The sequence below is a fragment of the Emys orbicularis genome, chromosome 1 (genome assembly GCF_028017835.1).
Source record: "Emys orbicularis isolate rEmyOrb1 chromosome 1, rEmyOrb1.hap1, whole genome shotgun sequence".
NCBI classification, from domain to species: domain Eukaryota; kingdom Metazoa; phylum Chordata; order Testudines; family Emydidae; genus Emys; species Emys orbicularis.
The window spans coordinates 118520778-118530612 of record NC_088683.1 but is presented as its reverse complement, the minus strand read 5'-3'; positions in this window follow the sequence as shown (position 1 = coordinate 118530612).

The following is a 9835-nucleotide window of genomic DNA, read 5'->3' as shown; positions in this document are numbered from 1 at the left end:
TGTGTGACAAGCAGTGCATTTCCGGATCGCATTATATCTTGGGCAATGGGACTTTAATCACCATGGAAATACACAACCTGGATGGTGGTATTGCTGTTATATATGGAAAACAGAAAACTGCACTGAAGACCATTTACAATAGGGAATATGTTTCAAAGTATCCCTATGCAATTTCCATGAAAAGAGTGGTGCTCAAAGTTGATCTGTGCAGCTGCTTCTGTCTCAATAAATTACGAATTTGATCAGTCACTTCCCACTAATTTAGTCCCAAAGCAGGCTTCCCTTAGGGTTTCCAGAGGCTAACTAGCTAAACACAAGAAACCCTAGTTGCTTACCATAGTAAGTGTGGTTCTTCAAGATGATTTGCAAGATGGGCAAGGAGGCTGGATTAGGGTGACCAGATGCCCTGATATTATTGGGACCATCCTGATATTAGGGGCTTTGTCTTATATACGCAATATACCCCGGAAAAAAAAAAGTGTTCCTATTTTTCACACTTGCTATCTGGTCACCCTAAGGTTGATCCAAATGAGTGAATTATTCTTCTTCTCACAATTACTCATGTGAATCCTTCTTTTTAATAGATTAACAAGCACTAGTGACCCTCCATAGCTGCTGTTTACTAGAGGTTTCTGGGAATATTCTTTTCTCAGAAAGGGGACAATTTCCAAAGAAGAGCTTGTATTTTCTAGCACACAAGAATGCTGATTCAAGATCACAAAATGACGTGGAGAAATTAAAGTGGTTTGCAAGGAAAGTTTTGGTACTAATCTCATAGCTTCCCCATGCTGCTAATTTTAACTACTACCCATAGAGGTCTGTACAGGATCAGTGAAAGTAGCCAAAATCTCCCAAGTTTCATTCTGCTGCTGCTTGGGAAAGATATGAGCAGCAGCTGCCTCAAATCTATATTTAAAACACTCCTCACAACTGCAAAGGCTAGAAACATTTTAAAATTAAACAGCAGACAGGAGAAAACCATGCATTTTCACTTACTGAATTAAAGCAAGCTTATTTCGATCCTGTATCTTTAATAATGCCTTTACATTATTTCTTCTTGTAAAGAAACATTATGTACACAGTTGCTGCAGGGAATGGGAGGTGAGATATCTGGAAAGAGTCTGGGATTGGAAGTGTTTCCAAGAGCCCTCTCTTAAGAGGTAGCCTACAATGCAGACGTGTTTGAAAATCATTTAAAAACCACCAGTAGCAGGCAAATTATTTTTTCCATGGACTTTTGGAGGATGGTTAAAAAACCCCTCAAATCCCACCTTGTATTAGAATTGGATTTGTATACAATTACTTGCACTTAAATAGGACTTTTCATCAGTAGATGTCACAGGTCTTGACAGAAATTCCAAGTATTATTCCCCTTTTACAGATGGGATAACTGAGGCCGAATTTCAGACCAAAATTTTAAAGAGCGGTCAGTGATTTTGGGTGCCTAAACCTGGGGGCACTTTATGTCTGATTTTCAGAGACACTACAATGAACAATAGCAGCTTCCAAAAGTGGCAACTTTAATCAAAGTTCACAAGAGCAAATCACGGGAGAGCTAGGAGCAGCACCCAGGCTATTCCCACCCCTAGGCTCAGCCAGGAGGCCACTGCTGCTCCCAGTCACAGGTCGGGCTCAAGGCGGATTTGTGATGCGGGGCGAAAGGCTGGGGACCAAACCCGCTGTGGGCAGGCGGCTGCCACCCACCCCACGGCCAGGCGGGGCCGCTAAAAGGGGGGCTTGTAACGGGGGTGGGCGGGAGCCGGTGACACACCCCGGGCCTCGCTCCTTGCAGGGTGAGGGGGACTTTCACCTCAGCGGCCGAGGGGCCGGGATTGGAGCAGCCTCCGGCCCGTGTCCCCGCCAGCCGGGGCAGGTGGAGGGTGCGGCCCCCCCGCGGCCCGGACTGACCCGCCCCGCCCCGCGGTCGCTGTTCCCCCCGCCCGGGCGGCTCTTACCGGCTGCGAGCAGTCGAAGGGCGGCGGGGCGCTGAGGAGCAGCCGCAGCCCCAGGGCCCCGGGCACCAGCAGCAGCAGGAGCGGGGGGAGACGCGGGAACGCCGCGGCCACCCGCCCCATGGCCCCAGCCAGCGCAGCACAGCGGCCGCCCGGCTCCACGGACCGGCGCCGGTTTCCGGAGGGGGCGGGGCCCGCACTCACCTGAGGAGGAGCAGGGGGCGGGGCCTTGTGACGAGAGAGGTAGCACCTCGCTGAGGCGGACAGGGGCGGGGCACCGGGAGGAGGCGGGGCCACTAGACTAGGGGCGGGACCAGAATTTACTAGCGAGGGAAGGGGCGGAGCCAAGCGGGAACTGTACGGAAGGGGACGTGGTTTACAGGAAAGGAGGGGGCGGGGCTTGTAGAGCCAGGGACTTGATCGGCCCCTCTGGCCGCCGGGGCTGCGCTGGGGGAGTGGGGCGGGCCGGGCCGGGCTCGGAGACATATCTGTGCCACCCAGGCACAGCCGCCCCGGTCGCTGCCGAAGAAAATGGCGCCCCCCAAATCCTACTAAATGATTGCACCGGCCCTGGGTGACTCCCTCACACCATGTGCTCCGGGACCACGCGTTGCAGGCGTGTGGCTGTCCCTGCGGGGGGGATCCGTAGGAGGGCAGGAGTCGCTGCGTGCTCTTCTCTACCCTGTGCACCCACACAGGAGCAGCCCGAATCTGTCTTGCGGGGGGGGTCCCAGAGTACAAGTTGGTCTGAGATCTGTTCCAGGCACGGAATGTGTTTCTGGGAAGGTGTTATTTTTAAACATGTTGTCACTGCCTCCACTGAGACACTCTCCTCCCTGATTTCTGCTCCTGGAACAGGCACTCTTCCTGCCCCCTGCTTGCCCCCAAAAAACATGCTTGAGTAAGAAAGTGTTGGAGCGAGCATGTTTTGAAAATTACCTTGTGTTTCAGCAGCAATGTGGACTCCAATAAAAGTTTTCTGATGTCTGAGCCTCCTGAGTATTCCACACACCTAACCAGTAAACAGTGAGCTAGTGACCTGGCCATCCTGTTCAAACAGTTCATTATAGGTCTCTGGGGAAGGGCAAAATTCGGGAGGCCCTGACACTGAATCCCGTAACATCCTAAAGGTAGGTTATGTTCAGTTGCAAAGAGAAAAATACAAGGTAAACAATTTCCTTTGTGGGTTCATGGTGTATTGATGTGAGGAAAGGAAACGTAGCTAATGAGTGGCAACCATTGCTGTCACAGTAAGCATAAAGATAGCCTTCAACCAATTCTGGCTTCAGAGCCAAATTCTCCAAATGGCCCTTCTATTTATGAGCCAAATGAAAACCCCAGATTTGAACTCCTTAATCAAACTCAATCCAGAGCTGAATTTAGGGCCTGATTCTCCCCTGCTTTGCATCCTGTGTAGTCAATTATATTTATGCAAAGTGGGTGTAAGATGCTACTATTGGGATTGTGTAGCATTTTAAAATTTGTGCAGGTATAAGTGACCACACAAAGTGCAAGGCAATGGAAAATAAAGCCTTTTACATCTTGAACCTACTCAAGCAAAGTATACACAAGCTGAAATTCTCACCAGCCAACTATTGTTTGGTCTGTATTGTCCACATATAGTCAAAATGAAACTTTTGTATTATTCAGTTTAGTGAAATTGCTCATGGTAAGAGCTGTCCTGACAGTGCTGGAGACTGAAGTTCTCTAGCTACAAAGCATCAAAGAAAACTTTGCCACACTGAACCCATGTACATTAACTCTCACATGTGGCTGCATGTGTGTGTTCTCCCTGTGTGCTGTCCCAGCTCTGCAGACAGTTGGCACAGCAGACCTCGAGTGAACTGCCCAATGACCACAAGATCCGTTAAGGTACGAAGGCACCCAGCCAGGTTGTTGATGAAGCACTGTAATAGCACCTGGCAGACTCTAGAAGGATACTAAGACATGTATGCCTGTGAAAATGGACTCAGCTCAGTCAGTGGCAGGATGTTCCACTGCCCCCGAGGCTGGCCAAAAATACGCCCTCTGAGATATATCTTTATACCCCGAGATAAAGAAGTTACATTGTGTCATCCTGACCTGATCTTTTAGGAGGGGTCAGTGTGTTTCTGTTATCCTTGGGGAATGTTTTTGTATCATCCTTGATATCGGGATGTTCTGGTACCACTTGATATTGGGATGTGTTTGTGTGAGTACTCTGTGCTTAGCACTTCTTAGGAATGTGTATTTCTGCAATATCAGCCCTCTTCTTGCCAGATTCTGAGCAGGGCCTGCCTCATACCAGGCCTCTGATACAAGGGCTTATGTTTCAGGCTCTCTTCCTACTACATTATGGAAGGGCCCACCTTAGGGGTGAGAGAACAGATTAATCTCTGTTCATTTAGTACTCTGCCTTTCTGTGGTGGTTGCAAGTAAAAGTGCCAGTTTGTGGTTGTGCTGAGGATGCAACTTTGCTGAGACCACAATTCATGGAGTCATCAGATAGTAACCACTTCCCATCACTGCTGATCCAAGCCATCTTGAATTTAGAGATGAAAGGCTTTAGATCTCATTATAAATCCCTAGGCTTGTTGTGTTTCATTTACAATGTTTATGTTATTTTCCCATTTTCATGTCTTCCGTTCACGCATGTTTGAAAACCCATTGCCTATTGGGGCAGATTTAAAAAAACAAAAGATCAACAAGTGCCCTGTAGTCAGTGCCTCTCAGACCTCTTGGCTTTCTTGTTTCCTTCTAACTCTGACCGTAAATTGCCCATTGGAATACAGACAGAAAGAGCAAGCCAGGGCACTGCCATACTGTCAAAGGCTGGAGTGCCCAGGGGAAAGATCCATTAACACACAGCGTTATGCAGACTTCTAATTGGCCATCCTGTGACAGGCTAGCCAGAGGTGGACTCTAGTTTTCGCTTCTTACCTCGGCGTTTGCTGTGAACTGTGAATTAGTTATGTATTACATTCACATTATTGCTAGGAGAAGGATAGTCTTGTGGCTAAATCATGGGGCTGAAAAGTCATAGAACTGACTTCTGTTCTTGGATTTGTCACTGACTTCAGGTGTATCCTAGGGGAAGTCACAACCTCTCAGGGCCCATTTCCCCATCAGTAAACTGGGGATATAACAACCTCCTTGAGGTGATGTGAATTTTAATTCATAAACATTGGATTAAAGTGGTTTGAGGTCCTCAAGTGGAAGGTGTTATGAAAGTGCATAGTACGATATCTCCCTATGGTAGGGAGTAACTTTCAGTACTTTTGGTTCACAAGGGCTTGTGCAAACCTTTTAGCTGATGTACATGGAGTTCCTCCCACCGCCACAGGTTTCACTTTGAGTTTCAGTCTGAACACATCCTCAACCTGAAATTCAAATACATTCTAAACCTCGGAGTTTCACCTGATTTTGCATCGAAACCACACATTCCACATGGTTTCAACACAAAACCATCACCTGGCTCACCTGATCCTGAAATGGGTCGCAGATAAGTAAACTTTTCAACAAATCTGAGCTGAATGTTCGGGTTGTAATGGAATTTGAGACCAAGGCAGTTTCTCATGGTTTTGTGGTGAAAGTTTCTAACTGAAGGCCAAATTTAGTCCTTGGATAAGAAAATGCCACTCCATTTCAATGACATTCAATGACATTAGATCAGCTTATGCCAGTGGTGAGTTTGGCTTGTGTCTCTGTACCTCGTCCTCATAGCCTCATGCTGCAATGAAAGATTCCAGTGATTATGGTCTGCACTGGAAGACCCCCCCAATTGCAACATTTAGTTACCAAGATCAGAGGCTATTTACAAACAGTTGAAGAAGAATCATTGATTTGTTTTGGAGAAGAATTTTCTGAATCACTTTGCAATACAGTGGCTGTAATTACCTATGGTTTATTATACTGTGTTTGTAATTACAGTGTTGTTCCACTGGAATTATAAAAAAAAATTGCAGGATAGTTATGCCACAAATTCATATAATCAGTAAGCTAAATAGGTGACTTAATTACTTATTTCAGAGTAGTAGCCGTGTTAGTCTGTATCCGCAAAAAGAACAGGAGTACTTGTGGCACCTTAGAGACTAACAAATTTACATGCATCCGATGAAGTAGGCTGTAGCCCACGAAAGCTTATGCTCAAATAAATTTGTTAGTCTCTAAGGTGCCACAAGTACTCCTGTTCTTAATTACTTTTTAATACCCTGTTAGTTTCATGCTTAAGGTATTAATTTAATTGTAATTATGCAAAAATTATACATTTTGATATATATGTAGCACAAAATCCTATAGCCAGAAGGTTAACTACATGGGTTACACTTTATAGTCAGACATTACAGAGTAACTACAATGTAATTAGGGTCATTCTACTATAAAATGTAACTGAATTTTCTAGGGTGATATTTATCAGGATAGTCTTGTCAGTACCAAGGACCCAATTCTGCGAACTCTTAAATCACATGAGTAATCCCGTTAACTTCAATGTGACTATTCAAGTGAATAAGGGTTTGCAGGCACTTGGCTTGTTTTTGGACACTGTTGAAAGAAGGGGATGGATTTGTATAAGAAGTTATGATAAAATTTACAGATACTAAACCAATCTAGGCATTGTTTAGAAATTTATTAGCAATTTTAAAATAACATCATTCCTTAGATAAAAATGCAATCTTACAGGAATATACATTTGTCCCACACAGAGATGACCCTATCGCTCACTTGTGGGCCATTTGCTCTAACTTTTCGTCGTTGATTTTTTAAAACGTGCGAGAGGGCAAGCCGGACTCTGGCACCGATGACAGGCGTACACTTACAGTTACAAACTGTACAGCATTATTTACAAAAGCATTTCTGTGGTTTCATGAAACCTGGGTATAAAATTGTGGGATGTGGTAAACTAGTACTGGGAAGGGCTTCAGTGAAGATGATAGGGACATCTGGGGTGGAGAGAAGTGTGGGAGAGGAGACTTACATCTGGGGTGGCGTATATCTAGGACAGTTCATTTAACAGCATTGGGCAATTAAAATGAAGGCAAAACACCTACATTTATCAACATTTATAGCTGATGGTCCGAGCAGGAAATGATGTTCAAGTGCTGAGCCTGAGAGATGCTGAGCAACCAAATCTTCCACAGAAGCCAATGGGAAATACATGTGCTTAGCACCTTGCAGGATCAGTCCCCAAATTAATCAGATGCAGGCAAGAAAATACCCACCTCTGCCTTGTAAAGTCCTGATCTTGCAGTCTTTAATCAATGAAGTCAAGGGGAATTTATCCTGAGTAAGTACTACAGGATCAGGCCCTAAACTATGTTTTCACCTCTGGAATTAAGCTGGATTCCAGCCACTTCCAGCCAGATTTCACTCCCCCAAATGGCTTTTCCTTTGTTGTTGCCATGTGTCACTCATTTGGAGGGAGACTCCCTCATTTTGAATTCATTTGTTAAGGCAGTTTTAAAAGTCTCTCTCTTGGGTGATGCAGCAGTTTGTAATGTGATATTCAAAATCTCACTTTTAGTTATTTGAGATCTTCCCCCATTCAAATGATCATAGCTGGACTGGACACCCCTGCATGTGTCACTTCCACAAGAGGTCATGGCATTGAGAGGTTTTAAGGAGTATTGAATACTAGTCTAACTGACTGAGCCAGGAGCAAACTGGCCCCGGATTCTCTCTGGGAAATAGATTACATTTTGCCTGGCTGGACAACTCAGGACATTTATCATATAGATGAGAAGACTAGTGGTGGGAGGGCTCTGTACTAAGTAGGGGAAGATGGTTGGGAAGGTTACTGCATAGGAAGGAGGTTGTTTGAAGGTTGGGCGAGCATCTGTTCTAGGAAGGAGGCATGTCTGCCCTGGTCTGTGTTTGTGGCATAGCATTTGGCCTATGACCCAGCCAGTTTGCTCCTGGACCAAGTGAAAGCAGTGGCTGGAGAATGTGATGGACTTCAATGAAAGCAGGTTGTCTGAGTGAGATGGAACAAAGAAGCAACAGTGTGAGAATGTGGCGAGATTGTGGGCTATTGATTTTTGCCTCCCGTGAAGTCATTTGTAATGCTGAAGTAGATAAATGCCTACAGCAGTTTGCTTATTGAAGATGCACTTTTCGAGTAGCCCTTTAGACAGGACTGTTCACTTCTAAAGAGGGGCTTCTCTTTATGCTCATCATAAGCAAAGTCTCTACAAGGTGGGGAGAATAGGGGCTTTGAACAGGACACTGAATTTAATATCAGGAGAGACTTTAATCCTAGTGTGATACCACAGACCTCTTTATGTTAAGTTAGAGACCCGTCTGTTTTTAGTGCTGCACCACGCATTTCATTGCTGTGCGGCCATTCTCACCTGCCCCCATGTCAGGCCCACTGAAGCAGGGCTCTTACTGTAAGATCCTCAGAAACAAAGCAGCAGCAGAGGGACTTTCTTGGGACTGGACTTCTGATAAGAACTGTTTTGATCCCGGGGCTTATAAATTAATTCCCATTTTTAATTAATCTTACAAAGCCAACTAAAATCAGACATTAAAATAAAAATGAAAAACATAGGCAGCTCAGGTTTATGCAAAAATTATAGTCAGGCTCCTTCAGGGAAGAAAATAAAGGAAGAAAAAATAAATTTTCTGGGCCTGATTCTGATTTCACACCGGTGTGATATCAGTATTACCTCATTAGCTTCAAATGAATTATACTTGGTTTACACTGGCATTAGTGAGAAGTGATTTAGATCTTTTGACTGGAATTATGATTTTCTTTATATGCACTACAATCTTGATTATCTGAACCTATCAAAACTCACAACTATCTGAAGTAGATTCAGGTTCCTTGATAGATGTTAATTGCTTTAAAATCCCTTGATTTCCAAACTTCTTACTCAGTGTCCCACATGACACTTGGACAGTCAAGGCTGTATTGTGGATATATATTATATTATTCAGTTCTATCCAAATATGGCTGCTTCATTAAAGAATATTCTCTGGTTTGCTGATTAGTTTTTTCATATATATGTAAGAAGCAAGAGGCCTCCAACTGCATGTAAAAAGCATGTTAGCAATCTGGCTGGCTTGTGAGTCTGTCACCTTGTGGGATTGTGTCTGTGTGCAAACATGCATACATTTCACACAGCAATCTGAAACTAGCAGTCAGAAAAGACACAGGAGCCTGGCTGAGACCCATACAACTGTTATATTGGCATCAGTCTAAAGAAAGCAATGATACATTGCTTTGAAAATTATCAAGAAATGTAAAAAAATGCATTTGCCCTTTTGTTGTTGTTGTTGTCATAGCCATCGAAGGGGCAGGGTTTTGAGTCACAAAACAAAGCAGAAATAGATGCGATTCTGTACATGGCGCTCCTTCAGCTGTCCCTCCAGACTGGGGTGTGGTCGGGCAGGGGAATGAAACAGGTTGAACCCCTCACAGTAGCAGCAGCATCTACATCATCATCATCATTCATATGTCCAGCTGAAGAGGCAGATGATGCAGAAAAGGTCTGTGGATAAGGAAACTCCAGCTCTGAATCATCAGTCCCACTTTTTCCATCATGGCAGCCATACAGAATAAGGAAGAAAAAAGAAATGCATCCAGTGTGACTGGCCTGGTGCTGCCTGGAGTAATGACCAGGGGTGATGAGACAGCAGGTATGTTGTTTTGTAAGAAATGTCTTTAGTCTGCAGTGTACTGTTAGCAAGCTGCAGATCAACCACACTCAAATGATGAAGATAAGACTATTTCCTCCTTTCTTTTTCCTTACACAAAACTCCTCAATCATTCACTTCTTCAATGTTTCCATCCACAGCGCAGTGACTGTACCTGACATTTGCTCCAATACACAGGGAAAGGAAAGACACGCCAGGGAACTAAACCTGCCCTCTCCTCCCCACCATGGCCCGGACCCTGCCCCACT